This window comes from Ursus maritimus, unplaced genomic scaffold (assembly GCF_017311325.1).
Source record: "Ursus maritimus isolate PB19 unplaced genomic scaffold, ASM1731132v1 scaffold_35, whole genome shotgun sequence".
Classification (NCBI taxonomy): Eukaryota; Metazoa; Chordata; class Mammalia; order Carnivora; family Ursidae; genus Ursus; species Ursus maritimus.
Genome location: NW_024426119.1, coordinates 10,933,023 through 10,946,272, shown reverse-complemented (window position 1 = coordinate 10,946,272; position 13,250 = coordinate 10,933,023).

The window sequence follows — 13,250 nt, the reverse complement described above, 5'->3', positions numbered from 1 at the left end:
CATATTCCTCCTTGCCCGTATTTTGTAATAATAGTCCTATCTTATTCTCATGATCAGGGATAATTACTTTCTTAAAATGGAGACTCCTCTTTCTGCCTGAACCCAAAGGGACTGGGCAGTAGCATATAGTTCAATGGAGATTTTGCTAGTTCTCTGGGAGAAGTTTCTTCTCTGGGGACCAGATCTTAATCCTTGTGGGACACAAAGTTGTGGGGATAAGAAACACAAAATTTTTAATTCGGTCATTGGAAGTAATGAATGGTAAGTGGAGTTTTTTTACTTCAGTCTTCTGGTTCCCAGACCCATGTATTTTTTCTACTGCAGACAGTGTCATGTAATGATATTTCATTTAATGTGTATACTGTGTCCTGTAGGATGGCATCTCATTCTGTCAGAGTATTGCTTCTGAGACGACACTTTTTCTGTGACTTTTGTAGGCTTATCCAACACTCTATCAGGCCTGCAGCTCTGGGTATTGTGGAATAGGATATGATCAATGGATTTTGTGATCATGGACCTACTCCTAATCCTGGCACAGAAGAAATGTCTTACCATGAAATACCAAATGACTATACATACAGATTTGCCAATCATGAGTTAGGTTCCATCAGACCTACCAATACATATGACCAGGTGGGCCTAGCTCTCTATTGTATTATGAAAGTGGCACATCTAGGAATGGGCATGAGCAGGATCAGGAGATTTTCTGGTTCTTCCAGGGCCCAATAGCATGCCAGGAGTTGCTTTCCAAATAGCATCTAATTCTCTAGGGCAGACAGCGTGGCCTTGCTCTAGAACCCCCTACCATGGCACCCACCATTGTTTTAACAGCACCCCTTCCCAGTTCATATCCCAAGTCTAATCTCACTAGTAACCTCTAGTTTAGATGATATAACCTTGCTTTAGAATCCCAGGGACCTACACTGTGGTTCTCTCACTGGAGCTTGCTTACCAACTCCAACAAGAAGTTTTTGACCACTGTTGCTACCCGTGTTATCATAGGGTCTGCTGGATCATATGGCCTATGGGGCAGGGCTATTTCACTGCAGCTTAAACCCGCTGAGGGGCGCCTGGGTGGCACAGTGGTTAAGCGTCTGCCTTTGGCTCAGGGCGTGATCCTGGCGTTCTGGGATCAAGCCCCACATCAGGCTCCTCCGCTATGAGCCTGCTTCTTCCTCTCCCACTCCCCCTGCTTGTGTTCCCTCTTTCGCTGGCTGTCTCTATCTCTGTCAAATAAATAAAATCTTAAAAAAAAAAAAAACCCACTGAACTCTTTCCTGCTCTGGGCTTCACTGAAAGCTGGCTGCTCTTTGGTCACCAGGTGTATGGATCAGAACATTAGTCTTTATTTGTAGGTATCCAGGGCTTTCCAATAGAACTTTATGCACTGATGAAAATATCTGATACTGTGTTTTCAGTATGGTAGCTGCTGGGTACATGTGGCTATTGAGCACTTGCAATGTGGCTAATGCGACTGAGGAATTGAAATTCTAACTTCATTTAATTTAATTTAAGTTTAAGCTTAAGTAGCCTTGTGTGGCTAATGGCCACTGTACTGGATATTGCAGGTGCAGAACATACTGCTTCCAGAATCCGAAAGTGCTCAGCATGTGTTTTCCTTCTTTTTTTATGTTAAGAAGTACAAGTATCATATGGTTTCTCTCATCTATGGAACATAAGAACTAGGAAGATTGGTAGGAGAAGAAAGGGATAAAGAGAGGGGGGGTAATCAGAAGGGGGAGTGAAGCATGAGAGACTATGGACTCTGAGAAACAAACTGAGAGCTTCAGAGGGGAGGGGGGTGGGGGAATGGGATAGGCTGTATGGTGGCGGAGGACACATGTGCATGGTGCACTGGGTGTTATACGCAACTAATGAATCCTTGAACTTTACATCAAAAACCAGGGATGTACTGTATGGTGACTAACATAATATAATAAAAAATATAATAATAATAATAATAATAATAATAATAATAATAATAATAATAATAAAGAAGTACAAGAGGCAATACTTTATTTTTAAATAAATTATTGAGGGGATGTTCAGTATGGTCCTGGTCTCTAGAGCCTAAATTTCTTACTAAAGTGGTGGCCACACTTTATGAATCTTCATAGGGTTAATCTCCCACCCTTTGAAATGTGTGTGTCTTTTGAAGTCTAAGTGATAGATAGCTACCTCTTGTGTATCTAGTACAATCAGCATGATATTATCAATGTGATGGATCAGTATGGGATGTTCATATGACTCAGATCTTTTTGGATTGTAGTATGACAAAGTACAGAGAGTCAACATAGTCCTGAGAGAAAACTATAAATAAATAACGTTTCTCTCACACAAATGCAAAACGTTTCTGATTCTCTTTTCTGATCCATTCATCAAATCAAATCAATAGCCATATACCATGTACCTGATGCCATGCTAATTTGTTCTAGCAGATGTCGCATCTGACGTATGGTTCCAGCTGGTCTACTGTTTGGTAGAGCCTGTGATAGTCTACATCAGGAGTTAGCAAACTATAGCCTATGGGCCATAAGTGACCTGCTGCCTGTTTTTATAAACAAAGTTTTATTGGAACACATAGCCACACCTACTCACAGGTTGTCTGTAACTACTTTCTCATCAAAATGGGAGAGTTGAATTGTTGTGACAGAGACTATAGACAAAGCCTAAAATGTTTAATATCTGGCCCTTTATAGAACATGTTTTCTGACCACTGGTTTACATTAATCTAGGATTTATCTAATTTCTGTAGGGGCTGGAGTGGTGAATTAAATGGAAATATTATGGGGACAACTACCTTTAGATCCTTAAGAGAGCACAAATTTCTACCTTCCCTGTCCAACTTCCCCCTTTGTATTGGATAATGCCAGTTGCTAACTATAAATTTAGCACTGGAGAAATCACCACCAGGTTAATCTGTGGGTCCAATGAACCTACTATAAGCCAGATCCTGGCGTCTCCATTTATTACCTGTCTCCCATCTATCCCTACTCTAATAAGGGTCCATGATAATATTTCAGGTCTTCAGGTATCAGCTTAGGTCCTCAAACCCTATGTTTGATAGTCCTGGCTATTTCCCTTTCCCCAGTGTACATTTACCCAAATAAATGGTCATAGGTCCCTTTGGGGGAAGAGTCGGATCAATCATTATAGTGTATACTGCTGTGATATTACTAAGTCCTTCCTCCTGGGTATCAAGCAACCTCTTCAGTCGGTAGGTTTTGGATCTGAAAATTTGTTCAAATCAGGAAACTCTGTAAGGGATCATGCTTTTTGTTGAGGAGACTGAATTCAGTATCCTAGTCATTCATCCTTGATTTCTTCTGCTGATATAAACTTAGTAGTACTTAGTAGTACCCATCTATTTTGCCTTTAGGTATTTGGTGTTCTGTTAACCATCTGTATAACTCTCTACAGCTCAGGCTTCTTGACTGCTGTGCCAGCCCTGCCATTCATTACCATGACTGCAATTCTCTGGCTTTGAGCTGTTGACATCTACCATTTGTTCTCTATTGTTTTGGGGCCCCATCATCCCCATTGCTATTAAGGAGCCAAGTCCCATAACAGCCTTGCCTACAATTACATTCTGACTGGTGTGAAGTGGTATCTCATTGTGGTTTTGATTTGTATTTCCCTGATGCTGAGTGATGTGGAACAATTTTTCATGTGTCTGTTAGCCATTTGTATGTCTTCTTTGGAGAAATGTCTGTTGAGGTCTTCTGCCCATTTCTTGACTATATTCTTTGTTTTTTGGGTGTTGAAGTTGATAAATTCTTTATAGATTTTGGATACTAGTCTTTTATCTGATATGTCATTTGCAAATGTCTTCTCCTATTCTGTAGGTTGCCTTTTAGTTTTGTTGACTGTTTCCTTTGCTGTGCAGAAGCTTTCGGTCTTGATGAAGTCCCAACAGTTCATCTTTGCTTTTGTTTCCCTTGCGTTTGGAGACATGTCTAGCAAAAAGTTGCTGTGGTTGAGGTTGAAGAGGTTGCTGCCTGTGTTCTCTAGGATTTTGATGGATTCCTATCTCACTTTTAGGTCTATCATATATTTTGAGTTTATTTTTAGCTCTTTTCTATTTTAATTTGTGTTCCAGTCACCTTGATTAAGCACACTCAGAATCCAGTCCCGTCTACACATATGTACATGTGGTACATGGTAGTGTATTTGGGCTGGGTGTGCAGCTTTCTTGAAGGCATCATTCCTTTCTTTCCTTATCAGGTCCAGCATATTGCCAGCTGGGTTATGCTGTGATTTAACCTTAGTTATAGGCCTAGTGGTGAGGTAGGTGAGGCAGATCTTACTGCCTTCTTGGGAAGAGGTCTTTGCATTGTCTTCCAGGATGAAGTGGAATAGGGGATGAGTCACTTCTGTTGGCTCAGAAAAGTCAGAGGAGTCTAGGGAGTCAAAATCTTCAGGGGCATCCTGCCAGATGTCTTCACTGCATGTCAGCTACTAGGTTTTCCCAAGTAGGGAGACCTTGCCCTGACCTTGGTATAATAGGCCCACCATTGTTGGTCATTCAATGTTTTTTGAAGTTCAGGCATTGGGACCATTAAATCCTGGCCTTGAACATTGGTTTTCTCTTTCATTACTCAGGAGATAAGGATTTCTTTGTGCTACCGAAGTAGTCCTTGAGCTTTCACACTTGGTTTCTTATTGCTTGTTAATTTCCCTTAGCATCTAGTTTATTTCTGAGGAACATCAATGCACCTTGACAATAACTACCTAATCTTATTGTCCTTGTAGTTTTGCTTGTCTTCCCTAAGTTTCAAATGTCCTATATACTGCACCAATGGATAAGAGACAATTCATATATTTTCTTTCTTTTTGTTAATAAACATATCCTATTAATGCTATAGTTAATTTTGTAGATTGGTTTCTCAAGGGCAAGGCCGTATCATATTCAGTTTCATATAAATGTTTTTGAATAAATGTATATTTTGAGGGAATGGGTTTTTAAAGATCTCTTATATTTTATCATAGATTACTATCTCCCTTATCTATGAGTAGAAGTAGTTTAAATCTGTTTAAAAATCCTATAACACATTAATTATAAGAATTCTAGCTAAGAATTAAGAACTTGCATCTACTTAAGAAAGTGCCTACTATGTGCCAGGAACCTGAAGGATATTCACTCATTTAGTCCTCATAACAGCCCCATGAGGAGGTTACTATTACTCTTCTCATTTTTTTAGATGAGGAATCTGAGTCATAGAGTGGTCAGCATTTCCCCAGCGTTGCACCTACTTTTAATTGGACTTTAAACTCAGTTGGTTTGGCTCCAGAGCTATAATATGTCTATGCCATATTTTAAATAAAATTGCTCAAGATTTAAAAAGTATATCTTCTTTAAAAAATAAACAGCCAACTGAGAATATTTTCAACTGACATTGTTTTTAAAAACTCTATATTGTTTGTGGAATTTTTTTGTTAACGTGTAAAGCCAGATTGGAAACAGACCTCATACAATATAGAAAAGATACCTGTGAAGTTTTGTGCTTAGTGTAGTTATAGATCTATTTAAGCATCTTTTCAGTCGAAGGCGCATCTCTTGTGTCATTGGTTGCTTGACTTAAAGACAGAACGTGACGTGCAGCACCCAAGAGGGATGACAGCCACATCCCCTTCCTTTCATTAAAGCCCAAACCTGCCCTCATTACCTCAGGCCATCTCTGCGCCAGCTCTTTAAGATAATCACAGCATCACCTGATGCCAAGCTGATCTGGGTCCTGCTAACAGGCATTTGGCAATGGTGATCAGGACTTAGTGCATGGCTCTTATTCAAAGAGGACTGACCCAGCTATCACATACCATAAATACCGCCCTGACAGAAGCTTGAAAATTGGTTCTGGTTGATTGTCTTTACATGGTGCTATGACTCATTGCTTAATTTCTTCCTGATGCTTTTGCCGTAAAGGTTCTGTAGCCTATAATTTTTGTAAAAAATATATCTAATTCATGGTGTTAAAAAAAGGTTTCAGGTAACTAATCACATTTGTAGGACATCAGTCCTAGGAAAACATTTGTACTTACTATCCTTTTTTTCATTTTCTTTAAACAAGTATAATAGGTTTAGTTTATTTGCTTTTTTAATCAATATCAAATATATTTAACACCTATTATGAGAGAGGCACATAAATTTAATCCTGTCTGCCTCCCTTCCCCACCTTCCCACTACCCCCTGCCAGCTCCTATGTAATGTACTTATTTGTAAGACTCTTTGTTAGATTGGGCTCCTGTTTTATCATACTGCATGCAGTCTAACACTCCGGGTTTAGATCCCAGAACAGCAATAATGCTGAGAACATTTCCAATACTTATGATTTTTTGCAACATGAGGCAGAGTCTCAGCACATGCTCCATCCAGTCCACTGCTCTCAGCTCTTACGTACACCGTAAACACTGATAACACTGATAACTTGCATCGAATGCCATTGTGGACAGCCATGTTCCAGACACTGCTCCTCCCCTCCCAATTCTACACGCCAACCCAAAGTTTCACTATCTTTGCAAACATAAGCTCTCTGAAGACAAATTCTTCTGTCACTATGTCCCCAAGATCCAGAATACTGCCTGACATGTGTCAAAGGGTCAATAACTGCTTGTTGATTCAAGTATGGCGCATCCATGAAAATATGCTATTTACTTTCCCCCTCCTTTTTCATAGGGTCTTGGTTCTTATCGTGGTAAGTTTATTAGTCAAAATACTTTTTAGTTAACCCCATTTTGTCTGATTACAAAAATAACATGCATTACTTCTAGATATTTTTGAAAAACACAGAAAAAATTTAAAAGAAGTAAATAAAAACCTCATACCTTAACACTGTCTCCTTTTTTAAAAAAAAATTTGGTATCATAATTTCTAGATGGTTTGGATCCTGTTTTCCACTTGTTATTATATTGGGAATCTTCCTCCTTACCATGATTTTACATAAATATATGTATGTATATATGTATATATATGTCCATCCATCTATATCTATATCTGTGTATGTATGTATATATGTATATATGTATGCATCCATCTGTATATGTGTATCTATCTATATAAAAATATAAAATATATATAAAATATAAACTATATAAAACCTATATAAAAATATAGATATAGTTTTGGTTTTTGCTGTGGGGGTGATGAGAGAAATATGTGTTATCTTTATTGTGGTGATGGTTTCTTGGGTGGATGTATATATTGAAAATTGCCAAGTTTTACACTTAAAATATGTGCAGTTTAGTTGACTTCAACTATGCCTCAGTAAAATTACAAAAAATGGCATAAGTTGGTCTTTTGAAGCATTCTTAAATACACAAAGAGAAACATCATCAAAAATTCTATAGAGTAGCACAAAGAATATTATGATAAAAGCCCCCAACTTATATGTACAGTACTTTCCTTGTGCAAAATGGCTTTTATGATTTACAAGTAGCCTTTGTGGACATGTGCGTTCGTGGGGGTGCCCCTTTGTAGACGTGCTTTGTGGATGTGTGAACTGCGTAGTCACAGAGGACTCTATGCTTGGTTGAATGCTCTACAGTCACCATCTTAAAATTCTTTTTTTTCTGGCTGAAATAGGAGAAGTTTATTTTCTCACAGTTTGGAGGCTGGAAGTTACGAGTGAGGTGTCAGTAGGTTGGGCTTGAGGCTGTCCTTGGCTTGCAGATGGCTGCCTACTTGCTATGTAACCACGTGATCTCTCTAGCTTTTTTATGCTTAGTGTCCACATGGTATATTTTTCCATCCTCTGATTTTAACTTCCGTATCTTTATCTTTAAAGTGGATTTCTTGTTATGCTACCATGGCTGGAAGCAGAAGTTTCCGCCCTCTTACTTTTCTGAACTACTTTGTTCTTTCCTGTAAATGTCTTTTCTTTTTGATCAGCCAGAGTTTGATTCTGTGGTTTGCAATCAAGAACCTTCATGGTACAGTAGTGCTACTGGGAGCAGACTGTAAGCACCTGATCCTCAAGGGAAGTTGAGGGATCCAGGCTTGCTATTTGGGTCAAAAGTAGGAGAAAATCCCTTTATATTAGGAGATGGTCTTCTGGGCGCTCAGGGCATGCAGTGGTGAAAGAATCCCTTACTATCACTTGAAATGAATGGCTCATTGAATACAAAATTTAAAGAAAGAGAATAGCTCTTGGGATTGAGGGGTATGAAGGGAGGGGATAATTTAAAATATTATGGGATGGCCCGACATAGACAGACCTCACAGGAAGGGAGATAAGGGAGTAAATATCGTAGCCTTCCTCTCCAACCTCAGCCTGTTGTGCTGAGGCTCTCCATTTTTCCGATTTGCTATATTTTGAGTAATTTTGGATTGTATCGTGCACATTATGAATGTCATATTGTAGAGACTCTGAATGCTGTTTTTCATTTCCTCTAATGAGTCATGTTTTTTCATTCTAGCAAACTTGTTTAGATATGAGCTCCAAACTCTGCTTTTCTCTAGTTCCAAACTCAGTTGAGTTCTGATCTTTTACCTTTAGGTGAGGTACTTTGAGCCTGTTCCTTGCAGACATGGCTCAGGAGTCAGCCAGACATGCGGGGAGGCAGAATTTGAGTATTCGCTTTCTGGTTCTTTTCCTTCCAGAGTTTTTCCTTTATCCAATGACTGCAGTTACCCTGGACTCAGTACTCTTATTCCCTAGGCCAGAAAAATGGCAATTTTCCACCCATGCTCAATGCTCTGTATATGCTAACCGAGCCTCCCTTCAGGTTATAAGAGAAGCAGCAAAATGGAGTACTTATTCCATGTAACGTCCTCTCTCATGCATGGACTCCTCACTGGAATCTACTTTCCTTCACTCTCTTGTGCCTCCACGTAGCTGCTTCTTGTATATGTCCATATTTCATAGTATCTATCTGCAGAGGGCTTGTTCCATGTAGATTTTGTAGAGGGGTTATTCTACACGGAGCAGGATGTTTACTTGGCTATTACTAGAAGCTTAATACTTGTTTTGAAACATCACTTTGAGGGCGCCTGGGTGGCTCAGTCAGTTAAGCATCTGCCTTCAGCTCAGGTCATGACCCCAGGGTCCTGGGATCAAGCCCTGCATTAGGCTCCCTGCTGAGCAGAGAGCCTGCTTCTCCCTCTCCCTCTGCCACTCCCCCTGCTTGTGCTCTCTCTCTCTCTCTCAATCTGTCAAATAAACAAAATCTTAAAAAAAAAATAAAACATCTCTTTGTTTTTTCTCTTCATGTTTCTAGAAGGTCCCTCTCTCCACTGTTATGGATGCAAAAAACCCTTCAAATGCTTTCAGGTTCGTGGTCAAATTGGGGTCCCCGGATGTTACATGTGGAAAGGGCATTAAAGATTATTTAGCAGAATCTCTTCATTGCACAGATGAGAAAACTGAGTCTTGAGAAGCAAGTAATTTACCTACAGTGCTGGGGAAGATGAGCGAGAGCAATCTGTGAGAGATACCTGAGTTTGTCAAGGAGAGACACATCTTCTGAAGACTAAAATGTAATTTGTGAAATCGATGGGGAAGAAACTTTCTTTGGTGCCTCTCTGTAGCAGTGATAAGGGTATTAACAGATTCAGAGGCTTGAAATGAGTAAGAGAAAGGATTTCTTTGGAAATCTTGTCTGAAACTGCCATAAATTTTAGAAACATCCAGTTGGAAAACACATCAAACATGTCTTTTCTCAAGCAAGTTGTCACATTTCATCACCATGGCTGGTTTTCTATTTCAGTCTCTGTCTCCTGAAGCAGCTGTGTTCACACTGAAGAGAGGCTCGGAGCTTGAGACAGACGATGACATGTGTTGCCTCAAGTGAGAAGCCTTTACCAAAAGGTTTAAAGGTCCTCTCAGTCTTTGTTTGCTTGTCTGTTTAAATAAGAATATACAGACTTCTCCCCGATGTCCTCCTCCTTCCCTCATCTCTCCTTTCTCTCCCACTCCATCACAACTGACAACATTTGGAAAAGCTGACCTCAGTCGAGTCTCTTACCAGTAGTCACTCTTTATGTCAAAATTGAATCTTGACACCTTATTTATCTAGTCACCTCCGTGGATTGGATGGTTGAAACTTCTTAAACTTACACTTTCTGGGTTTTCGTTGTTGCTGTGGTTTTGATTCCAGAATCATAAAAGTAAGTTAAGGGAATAGGGGAAAAACTGAAGCCAAGTCAAGCAAAAAACTTGGTGTTTGGGGTGGCGGGGGAGGGGTGGGGTTTGAACATAGTATCAAACACGAGTGCCTAGAAGTAGAAGAACATTAAGGTATAAAATACTTAGTCCCGAGATTACATACATTTGATGGATTTTGCAGGAGATTATATCTTGAAATAGGAAGAAATGTGGATTTTAAAAAAGTGACTTCATTGAAATTTGGCAACTTTGTATTTTGAGTTCTACTCTCCTGGTGGCAGGGGCTAACACGTGAGGGGTAAGATACTGGACTGCCTGCGTTCCTGGGACTCGAGAGCCATTTGTTCATCCCACGGACCACAGCTTTAGAGATAAGCAGCCAAATAAACGCACTCAATTCTTTATTAAATGAGTAAAGAGGGGGTGGATTTGTCAACCTGGAAGGATGCATTTCCTTATACATAAGCACCGCAACACAAGACGCTATGAAGTCTCTTCCTGCTCCGGGGTTGAAGGCCCTCTTAGTTACGTGGTGGGATTTTTCAGAGTCAGCATTTCAGTTGAACGCAGCATGTTTAGGAGGAATTTACTGCAGGGGCTAGCGCCGGGGGCGGGGGGTGTACCTCTGTGTTTGTAGGATGCAGGAGCAGTGGAGTATATAACGTACTGTCAGCACATAATCGCATCTTGTGACTGCTTTCCTGGGTTGGGGTTCACGCCAGTAACCCCACAGGTACACGTTTTTTATTTGGAGTTCAGGAGGTGAAGAAGTAGCAATTGGACCTAAATGGTTTTCTCTGAAATCAGTTATTAAAAATAAGCTGTTGCCATCACTATCTTTCTCACTTTAAATGGAACTGACACTATGACCAAATAATTGGTGGTAATTGTAGGCCTGGTGTCAGATTTAATAAACCACTCAAACCACAAATCCTCTAAAGATATGGTTAGTTCTCTATCATGAGATAAGACTTTCATATGCTTTAACACCTTATTACTGTTGCTTGTATTTTTCTTCAATATAATATTTCCTGCTTTTTTAATAAAAGAGCTGTCATTTCTAATAAAAATTGAAAAAAAAAATCATCCAGGGAAATAACACAATTGATGGGTATCACAGGCTGAGACATACTGAATAAGTCCACGTCTTCAAAAACTTGCAATAAAATTTTGACCCTAAGCTGGACCTCGTGTTGAGATTGTAACTCACTGTGTGAAGTGAGAGGATTTCTCGTTTCTGAGGTTTCTTAGTCTGGTCCCCTTGTCTCTGGAAGGCCTCTTCCCTGGAATCAGTAGTAGATTTGCTTGATCCTGGCTGACTAGAAGCTGAACATCCTTTGTACTCCTTGGGGAACAAAAGTACATTCCTTCTTTTTGGCCCATGTGGTAGAGTGAATTCACAATACACTACACCTTTTTGTGTTAGAATTATGTACATCCATGCCCTTTATCATGTGACTTTGCAGTTTCTCCTATTGAAGTGGGGAGAGTGTATTTTCCTATTGATGCTGGGACCAGTCACACAACTTGACACTTGCTTTGGCACGTGGAATACCTGTAGGGGTGGCAGTGTGCTAGTTTAAAGCCAGGGCCTCAAGAGGTGTCATGCATTTCAGCTTGTGCATTTGCACTGATGACATTGTACATGAGAAAAACGTGCTTCATATAGCCTCTGGTTCAAGGAGGATGAGAGACTCATCCAGAGACCTGATGCTGACTGATCCGTAGTTTGAAGCAGAGCCTCTCCAGCTGAACTGTAGTGAGCCAGGAAAGTAAATGCTTGTTGCTATAATCTCTTGGGTTTTGGGGTGCTTTGTTATACAGCATTATTGGAGCAATAGCTGACAGCTACAGATCTTTAGTAAGATGTGGAGTGAGCCTATGACCTAAGTGTGGCCGATCAACTGCTTTTGAATGAGCCCTTAGAAGCTGAAGGAGAGGCAGAAAGTGGGGTGTGGGTGGTGTGTGTCAGACAAAGACATTCCTGGTAGCTGTGACTGAGTTAGGCAGGCAGTATGGCAGGGAGTGTCTGGGGTGGCAAAGCTCGATGAGCTATGGTCAGTGGTTGGGGCTGACAAGTGCTGGTGGTGGGTCCTGAGTGGATTGTTCTATAGCTCACTGCCCTTAGTGTTCACCTGAGTCTTATTTGCCAGGCTTTCTATGACTCTCAGCCACTCAATATCCGTTGGGTAAATTCTCTTTCTGCTTAGGTTTGCAGGGATATGTTACATATTTGCAACCAAGAACCCTAACCAGTACTCCATGAACTGGGAAGGAACTTGGTTTTCCCATGACTATATCTCCTTTGCATGGCTTTATAATATATGTAACACAGTCCTGGATTGTCTCCTATAATCCTCCACACACCTGTCTGCACAGTATAGTAGCCTGGTTTGGAGCTCTCACTTCACACTACAGCGTTTGTTCTCTGTGTCTGCAACCGACTGTCTTGCTGGCCAACCATTCAGCCTCCCTGTGCCATAGATCCTAGTGATAAAAACGATACTACAAACAGTTTGTGTGCCGCTTATAGGCACTTAAAATAATATCTGTTCCGTGAGAAATTGTCAGCAAGTATTAGCTGCAAGTAGCAGTAGGAGAGATGATGATGATGATATGTGGCGGCTGCTAATGTTAGTATTACTGTATGAGAGGACAATTATCTGACTCTCATCCTAAGTCACGCAGCTGTAAATGGTAGAGTTGGGATCTACTCTGTTCTCCAGGCTTTGCATAGTTGCAAAGCTTTATGACTTAACATATTGCAGTGGTTCTGACCCTTTTGTTCCGCGTGGCTCATAAGTCTACAGCACTCCAACGGCCATGTCTAGAGTTTGAAGATGCTCTTCCTGTACTGTATTGGGGTGGTAGTGTTCAAATACATGTCCATTTTGAATGGGTTTCGTAGCTCATACCTCAGCACTGTTCCTCTCTATTTAGATCCCCGCATTTCTCCATTCCTACATCCTTAACTGAGAATTTCTGCAGAGTGATCTACTGCTTCTGATGGAAGTTCTGCTGATGGAAGTTTGTGTGTTATATCTCCTAGGGCTTGGGTGGGGAGAAGACTGATAATGATTATTAGATAATCTAGTTGGTACAACATGGTGGTGTTTTGATGGTGGTAGTGGAAGATTGTCTTGAGCAAGC